Genomic DNA, 18,661 nt, shown 5'->3' with positions numbered 1-18,661 from the left:
ATCAACCAAACTTTTTGGGTTGGGTTCTCTTTTATAGTCTGCAGGCATTAAATGAAAGAAGTCAGTGTTCCAGCAGAAGGAGACAACGTTTCAGAAAAGGCATTGTAGCAAACCAAAAAAGAAATTTTAAGCGCAGCAGAGTAACCAGCGCACATACCTGTTAGCTCAGGTGAGTTTAAAAGGCTGCTGTTTATAACAAGGGCTTTTGCTAAATAGATGGTGTGTGTGCAACAATATACTGAAAGGTCAATTATATTGTGCAGCTTATCTCACCACCTGTAGTTATTTAGGTGAAAGCTCCAAAATGCTTGCCTAATATGTCTGTTTATCCAAAAGGAAGTAAAAAGGGAGAGCTAGAAAGATAGCATTGCATCACATTACATGGCAATGCAATGCACAGTTGCTGAAGTTGAACCAAAATGAGCTTGTAATCTGGCTTCTGCAACTTTGAACATGAAAAATCCAATGAGGAGAAGAAAAGCAAAGCCAAAGAGTCCATCCCAAAATCCGACAAACAAGCAAAATGAACAAAAAACATTGAATTCAATTCTTTCTGATTTTAGAAACTGCATTAAAGAAGGGGTGCACCGGTCCTGGAGATACTGCAATACCAGGTCAATGCGTGGAGTGGACAGAGCAAGCTCTTTTTCCATCTCCCTGTTCTAAAAATCCATTTAATATATGGTCCCCAGATAGGGGACGTATCAGATATTAAACTGATAAGAACAGATACTACACTTGATCTTAGCCAAAAGGCCGAGAAGCGATAACCAGAATTGGTTTCAAACTACGGAGCCACCCAAGGATCCTGAAAAGTCCATTTGTGGAGATGAGCTCCTGGACTCCCGTTAAGAAGACATGTTGTCAACCTCTAGATCCCTTACATGCCTGCACTTTTCGGCTTGCTGCTGCTGCAATCCACGCATATTAGATCTGCATAACTCCACCTCTTTAAACACAGCACCTTCACCCCCTGCTGTTCCCACCCGCCTCAACACCGTTGGAAGGGAGGAGAACCAATTAAGGCGGGGGGTGGGGTGGAACGAGCAGCTGTCTACCCTTAGCAGGAGGGCTCCTGATTACATACCTCTCCTGCTGCTGCTGCTGCTGGCTGTCCAGCAGCAGACTGAAGGTGGCTGCTGCTGTGCACAGGTATATAAAGGCTCAGAGCCTATTATGACACGCGCAGCCAGCGTTCCATTGCCACATTCCATCTACTGCAGGCAGGATACCTGGCTGGCTGAATGTCGCTGAGAAGCTCACAGAGACCGCCATAAGCAACAGTTTAACAGAATGCCACAGACTAATCAACCAAACTTTTTGGGTTGGGTTCTCTTTTATAGTCTGCAGGCATTAAATGAAAGAAGTCAGTGTTCCAGCAGAAGGAGACAACGTTTCAGAAAAGGCATTGTAGCAAACCAAAAAAGAAATTTTAAGCGCAGCAGAGTAACCAGCGCACATACCTGTTAGCTCAGGTGAGTTTAAAAGGCTGCTGTTGATAACAAGGGCATTTGCTAAATAGATGGTGTGTGTGCAACAATATACTGAAAGGTCAATTATATTGTGCAGCTTATCTCACCACCTGTAGTTATTTAGGTGAAAGCTCCAAAATGCTTGCCTAATATGTCTGTTTATCCAAAAGGAAGTAAAAAGGGAGAGCTAGAAAGATAGCATTGCATCACATTACATGGCAATGCAATGCACAGTTGCTGAAGTTGAACCAAAATGAGCTTGTAATCTGGCTTCTGCAACTTTGAACATGAAAAATCCAATGAGGAGAAGAAAAGCAAAGCCAAAGAGTCCATCCCAAAATCCGACAAACAAGCAAAATGAACAAAAAACATTGAATTCAATTCTTTCTGATTTTAGAAACTGCATTAAAGAAGGGGTGCACCGGTCCTGGAGATACTGCAATACCAGGTCAATGCGTGGAGTGGACAGAGCAAGCTCTTTTTCCATCTCCCTGTTCTAAAAATCCATTTAATATATGGTCCCCAGATAGGGGACGTATCAGATATTAAACTGATAAGAACAGATACTACACTTGATCTTAGCCAAAAGGCCGAGAAGCGATAACCAGAATTGGTTTCAAACTACGGAGCCACCCAAGGATCCTGAAAAGTCCATTTGTGGAGATGAGCTCCTGGACTCCCGTTAAGAAGACATGTTGTCAACCTCTAGATCCCTTACATGCCTGCACTTTTCGGCTTGCTGCTGCTGCAATCCACGCGTTTTAGATCTGCATAACTCCACCTCTTTAAACACAGCACCTTCACCCCCTGCTGTTCCCACCCGCCTCAACACCGTTGGAAGGGAGGAGAACCAATTAAGGCGGGGGGTGGGGTGGAACGAGCAGCTGTCTACCCTTAGCAGGAGGGCTCCTGATTACATACCTCTCCTGCTGCTGCTGCTGCTGGCTGTCCAGCAGCAGACTGAAGGTGGCTGCTGCTGTGCACAGGTATATAAAGGCTCAGAGCCTATTATGACACGCGCAGCCAGCGTTCCATTGCCACATTCCATCTACTGCAGGCAGGATACCTGGCTGGCTGAATGTCGCTGAGAAGCTCACAGAGACCGCCATAAGCAACAGTTTAACAGAATGCCACAGACTAATCAACCAAACTTTTTGGGTTGGGTTCTCTTTTATAGTCTGCAGGCATTAAATGAAAGAAGTCAGTGTTCCAGCAGAAGGAGACAACGTTTCAGAAAAGGCATTGTAGCAAACCAAAAAAGAAATTTTAAGCGCAGCAGAGTAACCAGCGCACATACCTGTTAGCTCAGGTGAGTTTAAAAGGCTGCTGTTGATAACAAGGGCATTTGCTAAATAGATGGTGTGTGTGCAACAATATACTGAAAGGTCAATTATATTGTGCAGCTTATCTCACCACCTGTAGTTATTTAGGTGAAAGCTCCAAAATGCTTGCCTAATATGTCTGTTTATCCAAAAGGAAGTAAAAAGGGAGAGCTAGAAAGATAGCATTGCATCACATTACATGGCAATGCAATGCACAGTTGCTGAAGTTGAACCAAAATGAGCTTGTAATCTGGCTTCTGCAACTTTGAACATGAAAAATCCAATGAGGAGAAGAAAAGCAAAGCCAAAGAGTCCATCCCAAAATCCGACAAACAAGCAAAATGAACAAAAAACATTGAATTCAATTCTTTCTGATTTTAGAAACTGCATTAAAGAAGGGGTGCACCGGTCCTGGAGATACTGCAATACCAGGTCAATGCGTGGAGTGGACAGAGCAAGCTCTTTTTCCATCTCCCTGTTCTAAAAATCCATTTAATATATGGTCCCCAGAGAGGGGATGTATCAGATATTAAACTGATAAGAACAGATACTACACTTGATCTTAGCCAAAAGGCCGAGAAGCGATAACCAGAATTGGTTTCAAACTACGGAGCCACCCAAGGATCCTGAAAAGTCCATTTGTGGAGATGAGCTCCTGGACTCCCGTTAAGAAGACATGTTGTCAACCTCTAGATCCCTTACATGCCTGCACTTTTCGGCTTGCTGCTGCTGCAATCCACGCGTTTTAGATCTGCATAACTCCACCTCTTTAAACACAGCACCTTCACCCCCTGCTGTTCCCACCCGCCTCAACACCGTTGGAAGGGAGGAGAACCAATTAAGGCGGGGGGTGGGGTGGAACGAGCAGCTGTCTACCCTTAGCAGGAGGGCTCCTGATTACATACCTCTCCTGCTGCTGCTGCTGCTGGCTGTCCAGCAGCAGACTGAAGGTGGCTGCTGCTGTGCACAGGTATATAAAGGCTCAGAGCCTATTATGACACGCGCAGCCAGCGTTCCATTGCCACATTCCATCTACTGCAGGCAGGATACCTGGCTGGCTGAATGTCGCTGAGAAGCTCACAGAGACCGCCATAAGCAACAGTTTAACAGAATGCCACAGACTAATCAACCAAACTTTTTGGGTTGGGTTCTCTTTTATAGTCTGCAGGCATTAAATGAAAGAAGTCAGTGTTCCAGCAGAAGGAGACAACGTTTCAGAAAAGGCATTGTAGCAAACCAAAAAAGAAATTTTAAGCGCAGCAGAGTAACCAGCGCACATACCTGTTAGCTCAGGTGAGTTTAAAAGGCTGCTGTTTATAACAAGGGCTTTTGCTAAATAGATGGTGTGTGTGCAAGAATATACTGAAAGGTCAATTATATTGTGCAGCTTATCTCACCACCTGTAGTTATTTAGGTGAAAGCTCCAAAATGCTTGCCTAATATGTCTGTTTATCCAAAAGGAAGTAAAAAGGGAGAGCTAGAAAGATAGCATTGCATCACATTACATGGCAATGCAATGCACAGTTGCTGAAGTTGAACCAAAATGAGCTTGTAATCTGGCTTCTGCAACTTTGAACATGAAAAATCCAATGAGGAGAAGAAAAGCAAAGCCAAAGAGTCCATCCCCAAATCTGACAAACAAGCAAAATGAACAAAAAACATTGAATTCAATTCTTTCTGATTTTAGAAACTGCATTAAAGAAGGGGTGCACCGGTCCTGGAGATACTGCAATACCAGGTCAATGCGTGGAGTGGACAGAGCAAGCTCTTTTTCCATCTCCCTGTTCTAAAAATCCATTTAATATATGGTCCCCAGATAGGGGACGTATCAGATATTAAACTGATAAGAACAGATACTACACTTGATCTTAGCCAAAAGGCCGAGAAGCGATAACCAGAATTGGTTTCAAACTACGGAGCCACCCAAGGATCCTGAAAAGTCCATTTGTGGAGATGAGCTCCTGGACTCCCGTTAAGAAGACATGTTGTCAACCTCTAGATCCCTTACATGCCTGCACTTTTCGGCTTGCTGCTGCTGCAATCCACGCATATTAGATCTGCATAACTCCACCTCTTTAAACACAGCACCTTCACCCCCTGCTGTTCCCACCCGCCTCAACACCGTTGGAAGGGAGGAGAACCAATTAAGGCGGGGGGTGGGGTGGAACGAGCAGCTGTCTACCCTTAGCAGGAGGGCTCCTGATTACATACCTCTCCTGCTGCTGCTGCTGCTGGCTGTCCAGCAGCAGACTGAAGGTGGCTGCTGCTGTGCACAGGTATATAAAGGCTCAGAGCCTATTATGACACGCGCAGCCAGCGTTCCATTGCCACATTCCATCTACTGCAGGCAGGATACCTGGCTGGCTGAATGTCGCTGAGAAGCTCACAGAGACCGCCATAAGCAACAGTTTAACAGAATGCCACAGACTAATCAACCAAACTTTTTGGGTTGGGTTCTCTTTTATAGTCTGCAGGCATTAAATGAAAGAAGTCAGTGTTCCAGCAGAAGGAGACAACGTTTCAGAAAAGGCATTGTAGCAAACCAAAAAAGAAATTTTAAGCGCAGCAGAGTAACCAGCGCACATACCTGTTAGCTCAGGTGAGTTTAAAAGGCTGCTGTTGATAACAAGGGCATTTGCTAAATAGATGGTGTGTGTGCAACAATATACTGAAAGGTCAATTATATTGTGCAGCTTATCTCACCACCTGTAGTTATTTAGGTGAAAGCTCCAAAATGCTTGCCTAATATGTCTGTTTATCCAAAAGGAAGTAAAAAGGGAGAGCTAGAAAGATAGCATTGCATCACATTACATGGCAATGCAATGCACAGTTGCTGAAGTTGAACCAAAATGAGCTTGTAATCTGGCTTCTGCAACTTTGAACATGAAAAATCCAATGAGGAGAAGAAAAGCAAAGCCAAAGAGTCCATCCCAAAATCCGACAAACAAGCAAAATGAACAAAAAACATTGAATTCAATTCTTTCTGATTTTAGAAACTGCATTAAAGAAGGGGTGCACCGGTCCTGGAGATACTGCAATACCAGGTCAATGCGTGGAGTGGACAGAGCAAGCTCTTTTTCCATCTCCCTGTTCTAAAAATCCATTTAATATATGGTCCCCAGATAGGGGACGTATCAGATATTAAACTGATAAGAACAGATACTACACTTGATCTTAGCCAAAAGGCCGAGAAGCGATAACCAGAATTGGTTTCAAACTACGGAGCCACCCAAGGATCCTGAAAAGTCCATTTGTGGAGATGAGCTCCTGGACTCCCGTTAAGAAGACATGTTGTCAACCTCTAGATCCCTTACATGCCTGCACTTTTCGGCTTGCTGCTGCTGCAATCCACGCGTTTTAGATCTGCATAACTCCACCTCTTTAAACACAGCACCTTCACCCCCTGCTGTTCCCACCCGCCTCAACACCGTTGGAAGGGAGGAGAACCAATTAAGGCGGGGGGTGGGGTGGAACGAGCAGCTGTCTACCCTTAGCAGGAGGGCTCCTGATTACATACCTCTCCTGCTGCTGCTGCTGCTGGCTGTCCAGCAGCAGACTGAAGGTGGCTGCTGCTGTGCACAGGTATATAAAGGCTCAGAGCCTATTATGACACGCGCAGCCAGCGTTCCATTGCCACATTCCATCTACTGCAGGCAGGATACCTGGCTGGCTGAATGTCGCTGAGAAGCTCACAGAGACCGCCATAAGCAACAGTTTAACAGAATGCCACAGACTAATCAACCAAACTTTTTGGGTTGGGTTCTCTTTTATAGTCTGCAGGCATTAAATGAAAGAAGTCAGTGTTCCAGCAGAAGGAGACAACGTTTCAGAAAAGGCATTGTAGCAAACCAAAAAAGAAATTTTAAGCGCAGCAGAGTAACCAGCGCACATACCTGTTAGCTCAGGTGAGTTTAAAAGGCTGCTGTTGATAACAAGGGCATTTGCTAAATAGATGGTGTGTGTGCAACAATATACTGAAAGGTCAATTATATTGTGCAGCTTATCTCACCACCTGTAGTTATTTAGGTGAAAGCTCCAAAATGCTTGCCTAATATGTCTGTTTATCCAAAAGGAAGTAAAAAGGGAGAGCTAGAAAGATAGCATTGCATCACATTACATGGCAATGCAATGCACAGTTGCTGAAGTTGAACCAAAATGAGCTTGTAATCTGGCTTCTGCAACTTTGAACATGAAAAATCCAATGAGGAGAAGAAAAGCAAAGCCAAAGAGTCCATCCCAAAATCCGACAAACAAGCAAAATGAACAAAAAACATTGAATTCAATTCTTTCTGATTTTAGAAACTGCATTAAAGAAGGGGTGCACCGGTCCTGGAGATACTGCAATACCAGGTCAATGCGTGGAGTGGACAGAGCAAGCTCTTTTTCCATCTCCCTGTTCTAAAAATCCATTTAATATATGGTCCCCAGAGAGGGGATGTATCAGATATTAAACTGATAAGAACAGATACTACACTTGATCTTAGCCAAAAGGCCGAGAAGCGATAACCAGAATTGGTTTCAAACTACGGAGCCACCCAAGGATCCTGAAAAGTCCATTTGTGGAGATGAGCTCCTGGACTCCCGTTAAGAAGACATGTTGTCAACCTCTAGATCCCTTACATGCCTGCACTTTTCGGCTTGCTGCTGCTGCAATCCACGCGTTTTAGATCTGCATAACTCCACCTCTTTAAACACAGCACCTTCACCCCCTGCTGTTCCCACCCGCCTCAACACCGTTGGAAGGGAGGAGAACCAATTAAGGCGGGGGGTGGGGTGGAACGAGCAGCTGTCTACCCTTAGCAGGAGGGCTCCTGATTACATACCTCTCCTGCTGCTGCTGCTGCTGGCTGTCCAGCAGCAGACTGAAGGTGGCTGCTGCTGTGCACAGGTATATAAAGGCTCAGAGCCTATTATGACACGCGCAGCCAGCGTTCCATTGCCACATTCCATCTACTGCAGGCAGGATACCTGGCTGGCTGAATGTCGCTGAGAAGCTCACAGAGACCGCCATAAGCAACAGTTTAACAGAATGCCACAGACTAATCAACCAAACTTTTTGGGTTGGGTTCTCTTTTATAGTCTGCAGGCATTAAATGAAAGAAGTCAGTGTTCCAGCAGAAGGAGACAACGTTTCAGAAAAGGCATTGTAGCAAACCAAAAAAGAAATTTTAAGCGCAGCAGAGTAACCAGCGCACATACCTGTTAGCTCAGGTGAGTTTAAAAGGCTGCTGTTGATAACAAGGGCATTTGCTAAATAGATGGTGTGTGTGCAACAATATACTGAAAGGTCAATTATATTGTGCAGCTTATCTCACCACCTGTAGTTATTTAGGTGAAAGCTCCAAAATGCTTGCCTAATATGTCTGTTTATCCAAAAGGAAGTAAAAAGGGAGAGCTAGAAAGATAGCATTGCATCACATTACATGGCAATGCAATGCACAGTTGCTGAAGTTGAACCAAAATGAGCTTGTAATCTGGCTTCTGCAACTTTGAACATGAAAAATCCAATGAGGAGAAGAAAAGCAAAGCCAAAGAGTCCATCCCAAAATCCGACAAACAAGCAAAATGAACAAAAAACATTGAATTCAATTCTTTCTGATTTTAGAAACTGCATTAAAGAAGGGGTGCACCGGTCCTGGAGATACTGCAATACCAGGTCAATGCGTGGAGTGGACAGAGCAAGCTCTTTTTCCATCTCCCTGTTCTAAAAATCCATTTAATATATGGTCCCCAGATAGGGGACGTATCAGATATTAAACTGATAAGAACAGATACTACACTTGATCTTAGCCAAAAGGCCGAGAAGCGATAACCAGAATTGGTTTCAAACTACGGAGCCACCCAAGGATCCTGAAAAGTCCATTTGTGGAGATGAGCTCCTGGACTCCCGTTAAGAAGACATGTTGTCAACCTCTAGATCCCTTACATGCCTGCACTTTTCGGCTTGCTGCTGCTGCAATCCACGCGTTTTAGATCTGCATAACTCCACCTCTTTAAACACAGCACCTTCACCCCCTGCTGTTCCCACCCGCCTCAACACCGTTGGAAGGGAGGAGAACCAATTAAGGCGGGGGGTGGGGTGGAACGAGCAGCTGTCTACCCTTAGCAGGAGGGCTCCTGATTACATACCTCTCCTGCTGCTGCTGCTGCTGGCTGTCCAGCAGCAGACTGAAGGTGGCTGCTGCTGTGCACAGGTATATAAAGGCTCAGAGCCTATTATGACACGCGCAGCCAGCGTTCCATTGCCACATTCCATCTACTGCAGGCAGGATACCTGGCTGGCTGAATGTCGCTGAGAAGCTCACAGAGACCGCCATAAGCAACAGTTTAACAGAATGCCACAGACTAATCAACCAAACTTTTTGGGTTGGGTTCTCTTTTATAGTCTGCAGGCATTAAATGAAAGAAGTCAGTGTTCCAGCAGAAGGAGACAACGTTTCAGAAAAGGCATTGTAGCAAACCAAAAAAGAAATTTTAAGCGCAGCAGAGTAACCAGCGCACATACCTGTTAGCTCAGGTGAGTTTAAAAGGCTGCTGTTGATAACAAGGGCATTTGCTAAATAGATGGTGTGTGTGCAACAATATACTGAAAGGTCAATTATATTGTGCAGCTTATCTCACCACCTGTAGTTATTTAGGTGAAAGCTCCAAAATGCTTGCCTAATATGTCTGTTTATCCAAAAGGAAGTAAAAAGGGAGAGCTAGAAAGATAGCATTGCATCACATTACATGGCAATGCAATGCACAGTTGCTGAAGTTGAACCAAAATGAGCTTGTAATCTGGCTTCTGCAACTTTGAACATGAAAAATCCAATGAGGAGAAGAAAAGCAAAGCCAAAGAGTCCATCCCAAAATCCGACAAACAAGCAAAATGAACAAAAAACATTGAATTCAATTCTTTCTGATTTTAGAAACTGCATTAAAGAAGGGGTGCACCGGTCCTGGAGATACTGCAATACCAGGTCAATGCGTGGAGTGGACAGAGCAAGCTCTTTTTCCATCTCCCTGTTCTAAAAATCCATTTAATATATGGTCCCCAGATAGGGGATGTATCAGATATTAAACTGATAAGAACAGATACTACACTTGATCTTAGCCAAAAGGCCGAGAAGCGATAACCAGAATTGGTTTCAAACTACGGAGCCACCCAAGGATCCTGAAAAGTCCATTTGTGGAGATGAGCTCCTGGACTCCCGTTAAGAAGACATGTTGTCAACCTCTAGATCCCTTACATGCCTGCACTTTTCGGCTTGCTGCTGCTGCAATCCACGCGTTTTAGATCTGCATAACTCCACCTCTTTAAACACAGCACCTTCACCCCCTGCTGTTCCCACCCGCCTCAACACCGTTGGAAGGGAGGAGAACCAATTAAGGCGGGGGGTGGGGTGGAACGAGCAGCTGTCTACCCTTAGCAGGAGGGCTCCTGATTACATACCTCTCCTGCTGCTGCTGCTGCTGGCTGTCCAGCAGCAGACTGAAGGTGGCTGCTGCTGTGCACAGGTATATAAAGGCTCAGAGCCTATTATGACACGCGCAGCCAGCGTTCCATTGCCACATTCCATCTACTGCAGGCAGGATACCTGGCTGGCTGAATGTCGCTGAGAAGCTCACAGAGACCGCCATAAGCAACAGTTTAACAGAATGCCACAGACTAATCAACCAAACTTTTTGGGTTGGGTTCTCTTTTATAGTCTGCAGGCATTAAATGAAAGAAGTCAGTGTTCCAGCAGAAGGAGACAACGTTTCAGAAAAGGCATTGTAGCAAACCAAAAAAGAAATTTTAAGCGCAGCAGAGTAACCAGCGCACATACCTGTTAGCTCAGGTGAGTTTAAAAGGCTGCTGTTGATAACAAGGGCATTTGCTAAATAGATGGTGTGTGTGCAACAATATACTGAAAGGTCAATTATATTGTGCAGCTTATCTCACCACCTGTAGTTATTTAGGTGAAAGCTCCAAAATGCTTGCCTAATATGTCTGTTTATCCAAAAGGAAGTAAAAAGGGAGAGCTAGAAAGATAGCATTGCATCACATTACATGGCAATGCAATGCACAGTTGCTGAAGTTGAACCAAAATGAGCTTGTAATCTGGCTTCTGCAACTTTGAACATGAAAAATTCAATGAGGAGAAGAAAAGCAAAGCCAAAGAGTCCATCCCAAAATCCGACAAACAAGCAAAATGAACAAAAAACATTGAATTCAATTCTTTCTGATTTTAGAAACTGCATTAAAGAAGGGGTGCACCGGTCCTGGAGATACTGCAATACCAGGTCAATGCGTGGAGTGGACAGAGCAAGCTCTTTTTCCATCTCCCTGTTCTAAAAATCCATTTAATATATGGTCCCCAGATAGGGGACGTATCAGATATTAAACTGATAAGAACAGATACTACACTTGATCTTAGCCAAAAGGCCGAGAAGCGATAACCAGAATTGGTTTCAAACTACGGAGCCACCCAAGGATCCTGAAAAGTCCATTTGTGGAGATGAGCTCCTGGACTCCCGTTAAGAAGACATGTTGTCAACCTCTAGATCCCTTACATGCCTGCACTTTTCGGCTTGCTGCTGCTGCAATCCACGCGTTTTAGATCTGCATAACTCCACCTCTTTAAACACAGCACCTTCACCCCCTGCTGTTCCCACCCGCCTCAACACCGTTGGAAGGGAGGAGAACCAATTAAGGCGGGGGGTGGGGTGGAACGAGCAGCTGTCTACCCTTAGCAGGAGGGCTCCTGATTACATACCTCTCCTGCTGCTGCTGCTGCTGGCTGTCCAGCAGCAGACTGAAGGTGGCTGCTGCTGTGCACAGGTATATAAAGGCTCAGAGCCTATTATGACACGCGCAGCCAGCGTTCCATTGCCACATTCCATCTACTGCAGGCAGGATACCTGGCTGGCTGAATGTCGCTGAGAAGCTCACAGAGACCGCCATAAGCAACAGTTTAACAGAATGCCACAGACTAATCAACCAAACTTTTTGGGTTGGGTTCTCTTTTATAGTCTGCAGGCATTAAATGAAAGAAGTCAGTGTTCCAGCAGAAGGAGACAACGTTTCAGAAAAGGCATTGTAGCAAACCAAAAAAGAAATTTTAAGCGCAGCAGAGTAACCAGCGCACATACCTGTTAGCTCAGGTGAGTTTAAAAGGCTGCTGTTGATAACAAGGGCATTTGCTAAATAGATGGTGTGTGTGCAACAATATACTGAAAGGTCAATTATATTGTGCAGCTTATCTCACCACCTGTAGTTATTTAGGTGAAAGCTCCAAAATGCTTGCCTAATATGTCTGTTTATCCAAAAGGAAGTAAAAAGGGAGAGCTAGAAAGATAGCATTGCATCACATTACATGGCAATGCAATGCACAGTTGCTGAAGTTGAACCAAAATGAGCTTGTAATCTGGCTTCTGCAACTTTGAACATGAAAAATCCAATGAGGAGAAGAAAAGCAAAGCCAAAGAGTCCATCCCAAAATCCGACAAACAAGCAAAATGAACAAAAAACATTGAATTCAATTCTTTCTGATTTTAGAAACTGCATTAAAGAAGGGGTGCACCGGTCCTGGAGATACTGCAATACCAGGTCAATGCGTGGAGTGGACAGAGCAAGCTCTTTTTCCATCTCCCTGTTCTAAAAATCCATTTAATATATGGTCCCCAGATAGGGGATGTATCAGATATTAAACTGATAAGAACAGATACTACACTTGATCTTAGCCAAAAGGCCGAGAAGCGATAACCAGAATTGGTTTCAAACTACGGAGCCACCCAAGGATCCTGAAAAGTCCATTTGTGGAGATGAGCTCCTGGACTCCCGTTAAAAAGACATGTTGTCAACCTCTAGATCCCTTACATGCCTGCACTTTTCGGCTTGCTGCTGCTGCAATCTACGCGTTTTAGATCTGCATAACTCCACCTCTTTAAACACAGCACCTTCACCCCCTGCTGTTCCCACCCGCCTCAACACCGTTGGAAGGGAGGAGAACCAATTAAGGCGGGGGGTGGGGTGGAACGAGCAGCTGTCTACCCTTAGCAGGAGGGCTCCTGATTACATACCTCTCCTGCTGCTGCTGCTGCTGGCTGTCCAGCAGCAGACTGAAGGTGGCTGCTGCTGTGCACAGGTATATAAAGGCTCAGAGCCTATTATGACACGCGCAGCCAGCGTTCCATTGCCACATTCCATCTACTGCAGGCAGGATACCTGGCTGGCTGAATGTCGCTGAGAAGCTCACAGAGACCGCCATAAGCAACAGTTTAACAGAATGCCACAGACTAATCAACCAAACTTTTTGGGTTGGGTTCTCTTTTATAGTCTGCAGGCATTAAATGAAAGAAGTCAGTGTTCCAGCAGAAGGAGACAACGTTTCAGAAAAGGCATTGTAGCAAACCAAAAAAGAAATTTTAAGCGCAGCAGAGTAACCAGCGCACATACCTGTTAGCTCAGGTGAGTTTAAAAGGCTGCTGTTGATAACAAGGGCATTTGCTAAATATATGGTGTGTGTGCAACAATATACTGAAAGGTCAATTATATTGTGCAGCTTATCTCACCACCTGTAGTTATTTAGGTGAAAGCTCCAAAATGCTTGCCTAATATGTCTGTTTATCCAAAAGGAAGTAAAAAGGGAGAGCTAGAAAGATAGCATTGCATCACATTACATGGCAATGCAATGCACAGTTGCTGAAGTTGAACCAAAATGAGCTTGTAATCTGGCTTCTGCAACTTTGAACATGAAAAATCCAATGAGGAGAAGAAAAGCAAAGCCAAAGAGTCCATCCCAAAATCCGACAAACAAGCAAAATGAACAAAAACATTGAATTCAATTCTTTCTGATTTTAGAAACTGCATTAAAGAAGGGGTGCACCGGTCCTGGAGATACTGCAATACCAGGTCAATGCGTGGAGTGGACAGAGCAAGCTCTTTTTCCATCTCCCTGTTCTAAAAATCCATTTAATATATGGTCCCCAGATAGGGGACGTATCAGATATTAAACTGATAAGAACAGATACTACACTTGATCTTAGCCAAAAGGCCGAGAAGCGATAACCAGAATTGGTTTCAAACTACGGAGCCACCCAAGGATCCTGAAAAGTCCATTTGTGGAGATGAGCTCCTGGACTCCCGTTAAGAAGACATGTTGTCAACCTCTAGATCCCTTACATGCCTGCACTTTTCGGCTTGCTGCTGCTGCAATCCACGCGTTTTAGATCTGCATAACTCCACCTCTTTAAACACAGCACCTTCACCCCCTGCTGTTCCCACCCGCCTCAACACCGTTGGAAGGGAGGAGAACCAATTAAGGCGGGGGGTGGGGTGGAACGAGCAGCTGTCTACCCTTAGCAGGAGGGCTCCTGATTACATACCTCTCCTGCTGCTGCTGCTGCTGGCTGTCCAGCAGCAGACTGAAGGTGGCTGCTGCTGTGCACAGGTATATAAAGGCTCAGAGCCTATTATGACACGCGCAGCCAGCGTTCCATTGCCACATTCCATCTACTGCAGGCAGGATACCTGGCTGGCTGAATGTCGCTGAGAAGCTCACAGAGACCGCCATAAGCAACAGTTTAACAGAATGCCACAGACTAATCAACCAAACTTTTTGGGTTGGGTTCTCTTTTATAGTCTGCAGGCATTAAATGAAAGAAGTCAGTGTTCCAGCAGAAGGAGACAACGTTTCAGAAAAGGCATTGTAGCAAACCAAAAAAGAAATTTTAAGCGCAGCAGAGTAACCAGCGCACATACCTGTTAGCTCAGGTGAGTTTAAAAGGCTGCTGTTGATAACAAGGGCATTTGCTAAATAGATGGTGTGTGTGCAACAATATACTGAAAGGTCAATTATATTGTGCAGCTTATCTCACCACCTGTAGTTATTTAGGTGAAAGCTCCAAAATGCTTGCCTAATATGTCTGTTTATACAAAAGGAAGTAAAAAGGGAGAGCTAGAAAGATAGCATTGCATCACATTACATGGCAATGCAATGCACAGTTGCTGAAGTTGAACCAAAATGAGCTTGTAATCTGGCTTCTGCAACTTTGAACATGAAAAATCCAATGAGGAGAAGAAAAGCAAAGCCAAAGAGTCCATCCCAAAATCCGACAAACAAGCAAAATGAACAAAAAACATTGAATTCAATTCTTTCTGATTTTAGAAACTGCATTAAAGAAGGGGTGCACCGGTCCTGGAGATACTGCAATACCAGGTCAATGCGTGGAGTGGACAGAGCAAGCTCTTTTTCCATCTCCCTGTTCTAAAAATCCATTTAATATATGGTCCCCAGATAGGGGACGTATCAGATATTAAACTGATAAGAACAGATACTACACTTGATCTTAGCCAAAAGGCCGAGAAGCGATAACCAGAATTGGTTTCAAACTACGGAGCCACCCAAGGATCCTGAAAAGTCCATTTGTGGAGATGAGCTCCTGGACTCCCGTTAAGAAGACATGTTGTCAACCTCTAGATCCCTTACATGCCTGCACTTTTCGGCTTGCTGCTGCTGCAATCCACGCGTTTTAGATCTGCATAACTCCACCTCTTTAAACACAGCACCTTCACCCCCTGCTGTTCCCACCCGCCTCAACACCGTTGGAAGGGAGGAGAACCAATTAAGGCGGGGGGTGGGGTGGAACGAGCAGCTGTCTACCCTTAGCAGGAGGGCTCCTGATTACATACCTCTCCTGCTGCTGCTGCTGCTGCTGGCTGTCCAGCAGCAGACTGAAGGTGGCTGCTGCTGTGCACAGGTATATAAAGGCTCAGAGCCTATTATGACACGCGCAGCCAGCGTTCCATTGCCACATTCCATCTACTGCAGGCAGGATACCTGGCTGGCTGAATGTCGCTGAGAAGCTCACAGAGACCGCCATAAGCAACAGTTTAACAGAATGCCACAGACTAATCAACCAAACTTTTTGGGTTGGGTTCTCTTTTATAGTCTGCAGGCATTAAATGAAAGAAGTCAGTGTTCCAGCAGAAGGAGACAACGTTTCAGAAAAGGCATTGTAGCAAACCAAAAAAGAAATTTTAAGCGCAGCAGAGTAACCAGCGCACATACCTGTTAGCTCAGGTGAGTTTAAAAGGCTGCTGTTGATAACAAGGGCATTTGCTAAATAGATGGTGTGTGTGCAACAATATACTGAAAGGTCAATTATATTGTGCAGCTTATCTCACCACCTGTAGTTATTTAGGTGAAAGCTCCAAAATGCTTGCCTAATATGTCTGTTTATCCAAAAGGAAGTAAAAAGGGAGAGCTAGAAAGATAGCATTGCATCACATTACATGGCAATGCAATGCACAGTTGCTGAAGTTGAACCAAAATGAGCTTGTAATCTGGCTTCTGCAACTTTGAACATGAAAAATCCAATGAGGAGAAGAAAAGCAAAGCCAAAGAGTCCATCCCAAAATCCGACAAACAAGCAAAATGAACAAAAAACATTGAATTCAATTCTTTCTGATTTTAGAAACTGCATTAAAGAAGGGGTGCACCGGTCCTGGAGATACTGCAATACCAGGTCAATGCGTGGAGTGGACAGAGCAAGCTCTTTTTCCATCTCCCTGTTCTAAAAATCCATTTAATATATGGTCCCCAGATAGGGGACGTATCAGATATTAAACTGATAAGAACAGATACTCCACTTGATCTTAGCCAAAAGGCCGAGAAGCGATAACCAGAATTGGTTTCAAACTACGGAGCCACCCAAGGATCCTGAAAAGTCCATTTGTGGAGATGAGCTCCTGGACTCCCGTTAAGAAGACATGTTGTCAACCTCTAGATCCCTTACATGCCTGCACTTTTCGGCTTGCTGCTGCTGCAATCCACGCGTTTTAGATCTGCATAACTCCACCTCTTTAAACACAGCACCTTCACCCCCTGCTGTTCCCACCCGCCTCAACACCGTTGGAAGGGAGGAGAACCAATTAAGGCGGGGGGTGGGGTGGAACGAGCAGCTGTCTACCCTTAGCAGGAGGGCTCCTGATTACATACCTCTCCTGCTGCTGCTGCTGCTGGCTGTCCAGCAGCAGACTGAAGGTGGCTGCTGCTGTGCACAGGTATATAAAGGCTCAGAGCCTATTATGACACGCGCAGCCAGCGTTCCATTGCCACATTCCATCTACTGCAGGCAGGATACCTGGCTGGCTGAATGTCGCTGAGAAGCTCACAGAGACCGCCATAAGCAACAGTTTAACAGAATGCCACAGACTAATCAACCAAACTTTTTGGGTTGGGTTCTCTTTTATAGTCTGCAGGCATTAAATGAAAGAAGTCAGTGTTCCAGCAGAAGGAGACAACGTTTCAGAAAAGGCATTGTAGCAAACCAAAAAAGAAATTTTAAGCGCAGCAGAGTAACCAGCGCACATACCTGTTAGCTCAGGTGAGTTTAAAAGGCTGCTGTTGATAACAAGGGCATTTGCTAAATAGATGGTGTGTGTGCAACAATATACTGAAAGGTCAATTATATTGTGCAGCTTATCTCACCACCTGTAGTTATTTAGGTGAAAGCTCCAAAATGCTTGCCTAATATGTCTGTTTATCCAAAAGGAAGTAAAAAGGGAGAGCTAGAAAAATAGCATTGCATCACATTACATGGCAATGCAATGCACAGTTGCTGAAGTTGAACCAAAATGAGCTTGTAATCTGGCTTCTGCAACTTTGAACATGAAAAATCCAATGAGGAGAAGAAAAGCAAAGCCAAAGAGTCCATCCCAAAATCCGACAAACAAGCAAAATGAACAAAAAACATTGAATTCAATTCTTTCTGATTTTAGAAACTGCATTAAAGAAGGGGTGCACCGGTCCTGGAGATACTGCAATACCAGGTCAATGCGTGGAGTGGACAGAGCAAGCTCTTTTTCCATCTCCCTGTTCTAAAAATCCATTTAATATATGGTCCCCAGATAGGGGACGTATCAGATATTAAACTGATAAGAACAGATACTACACTTGATCTTAGCCAAAAGGCCGAGAAGCGATAACCAGAATTGGTTTCAAACTACGGAGCCACCCAAGGATCCTGAAAAGTCCATTTGTGGAGATGAGCTCCTGGACTCCCGTTAAGAAGACATGTTGTCAACCTCTAGATCCCTTACGTGCCTGCACTTTTAGGCTTGCTGCTGCTGCAATCCACGCGTTTTAGATCTGCATAACTCCACCTCTTTAAACACAGCACCTTCACCCCCTGCTGTTCCCACCCGCCTCAACACCGTTGGAAGGGAGGAGAACCAATTAAGGCGGGGGGTGGGGTGGAACGAGCAGCTGTCTACCCTTAGCAGGAGGGCTCCTGATTACATACCTCTCCTGCTGCTGCTGCTGCTGGCTGTCCAGCAGCAGACTGAAGGTGGCTGCTGCTGTGCACAGGTATATAAAGGCTCAGAGCCTATTATGACACGCGCAGCCAGCGTTCCATTGCCACATTCCATCTACTGCAGGCAGGATACCTGGCTGGCTGAATGTCGCTGAGAAGCTCACAGAGACCGCCATAAGCAACAGTTTAACAGAATGCCACAGACTAATCAACCAAACTTTTTGGGTTGGGTTCTCTTTTATAGTCTGCAGGCATTAAATGAAAGAAGTCAGTGTTCCAGCAGAAGGAGACAACGTTTCAGAAAAGGCATTGTAGCAAACCAAAAAAGAAATTTTAAGCGCAGCAGAGTAACCAGCGCACATACCTGTTAGCTCAGGTGAGTTTAAAAGGCTGCTGTTGATAACAAGGGCATTTGCTAAATAGATGGTGTGTGTGCAACAATATACTGAAAGGTCAATTATATTGTGCAGCTTATCTCACCACCTGTAGTTATTTAGGTGAAAGCTCCAAAATGCTTGCCTAATATGTCTGTTTATCCAAAAGGAAGTAAAAAGGGAGAGCTAGAAAGATAGCATTGCATCA

The 18,661-nt window shown here is 44.8% G+C and overlaps 14 non-coding genes across 14 annotated transcripts; all 14 read right to left on the bottom strand.

Annotated features, from left to right (window-relative positions):
- Positions 1-577: 577 nt before the first annotated feature.
- LOC141201749 (U2 spliceosomal RNA) lies at positions 578-768 on the bottom strand. Its single transcript, XR_012273047.1, has one exon. It is a non-coding gene; the product is annotated as a U2 spliceosomal RNA (small nuclear RNA).
- Positions 769-1,883: 1,115 nt separating this feature from the next.
- Positions 1,884-2,074, bottom strand: LOC141201748 (U2 spliceosomal RNA). The gene has a single exon (XR_012273046.1). It is a non-coding gene; the product is annotated as a U2 spliceosomal RNA (small nuclear RNA).
- A 1,115-nt stretch (positions 2,075-3,189) lies between these two features.
- Positions 3,190-3,380, bottom strand: LOC141202411 (U2 spliceosomal RNA). Its single transcript, XR_012273685.1, has one exon. It is a non-coding gene; the product is annotated as a U2 spliceosomal RNA (small nuclear RNA).
- A 1,115-nt stretch (positions 3,381-4,495) lies between these two features.
- Positions 4,496-4,686, bottom strand: LOC141201747 (U2 spliceosomal RNA). Its single transcript, XR_012273045.1, has one exon. It is a non-coding gene; the product is annotated as a U2 spliceosomal RNA (small nuclear RNA).
- Positions 4,687-5,801: 1,115 nt separating this feature from the next.
- Positions 5,802-5,992, bottom strand: LOC141201746 (U2 spliceosomal RNA). Its single transcript, XR_012273044.1, has one exon. It is a non-coding gene; the product is annotated as a U2 spliceosomal RNA (small nuclear RNA).
- A 1,115-nt stretch (positions 5,993-7,107) lies between these two features.
- Positions 7,108-7,298, bottom strand: LOC141202410 (U2 spliceosomal RNA). The gene has a single exon (XR_012273684.1). It is a non-coding gene; the product is annotated as a U2 spliceosomal RNA (small nuclear RNA).
- A 1,115-nt stretch (positions 7,299-8,413) lies between these two features.
- LOC141201745 (U2 spliceosomal RNA) lies at positions 8,414-8,604 on the bottom strand. Its single transcript, XR_012273043.1, has one exon. It is a non-coding gene; the product is annotated as a U2 spliceosomal RNA (small nuclear RNA).
- Positions 8,605-9,719: 1,115 nt separating this feature from the next.
- LOC141202321 (U2 spliceosomal RNA) lies at positions 9,720-9,910 on the bottom strand. Its single transcript, XR_012273597.1, has one exon. It is a non-coding gene; the product is annotated as a U2 spliceosomal RNA (small nuclear RNA).
- A 1,115-nt stretch (positions 9,911-11,025) lies between these two features.
- Positions 11,026-11,216, bottom strand: LOC141201744 (U2 spliceosomal RNA). Its single transcript, XR_012273042.1, has one exon. It is a non-coding gene; the product is annotated as a U2 spliceosomal RNA (small nuclear RNA).
- Positions 11,217-12,331: 1,115 nt separating this feature from the next.
- Positions 12,332-12,522, bottom strand: LOC141202320 (U2 spliceosomal RNA). Its single transcript, XR_012273596.1, has one exon. It is a non-coding gene; the product is annotated as a U2 spliceosomal RNA (small nuclear RNA).
- Positions 12,523-13,636: 1,114 nt separating this feature from the next.
- Positions 13,637-13,827, bottom strand: LOC141201743 (U2 spliceosomal RNA). The gene has a single exon (XR_012273041.1). It is a non-coding gene; the product is annotated as a U2 spliceosomal RNA (small nuclear RNA).
- Positions 13,828-14,942: 1,115 nt separating this feature from the next.
- Positions 14,943-15,133, bottom strand: LOC141201741 (U2 spliceosomal RNA). The gene has a single exon (XR_012273040.1). It is a non-coding gene; the product is annotated as a U2 spliceosomal RNA (small nuclear RNA).
- A 1,118-nt stretch (positions 15,134-16,251) lies between these two features.
- On the bottom strand, positions 16,252-16,442 carry LOC141202383 (U2 spliceosomal RNA). The gene has a single exon (XR_012273658.1). It is a non-coding gene; the product is annotated as a U2 spliceosomal RNA (small nuclear RNA).
- Positions 16,443-17,557: 1,115 nt separating this feature from the next.
- LOC141201740 (U2 spliceosomal RNA) lies at positions 17,558-17,748 on the bottom strand. Its single transcript, XR_012273039.1, has one exon. It is a non-coding gene; the product is annotated as a U2 spliceosomal RNA (small nuclear RNA).
- Between the last annotated feature and the right edge of the window lie 913 nt (positions 17,749-18,661).

Source organism: Phyllobates terribilis, unplaced genomic scaffold, assembly GCF_046119375.1.
Source record: "Phyllobates terribilis strain yellow unplaced genomic scaffold, ASM4611937v1 Scaffold_123__1_contigs__length_5148117, whole genome shotgun sequence".
In the NCBI taxonomy this organism is placed as follows: Eukaryota; Metazoa; Chordata; class Amphibia; order Anura; family Dendrobatidae; genus Phyllobates; species Phyllobates terribilis.
The sequence above is the reverse complement of the archived record's forward strand: the minus strand, read 5'-3'. Positions and strand labels throughout refer to the sequence as shown.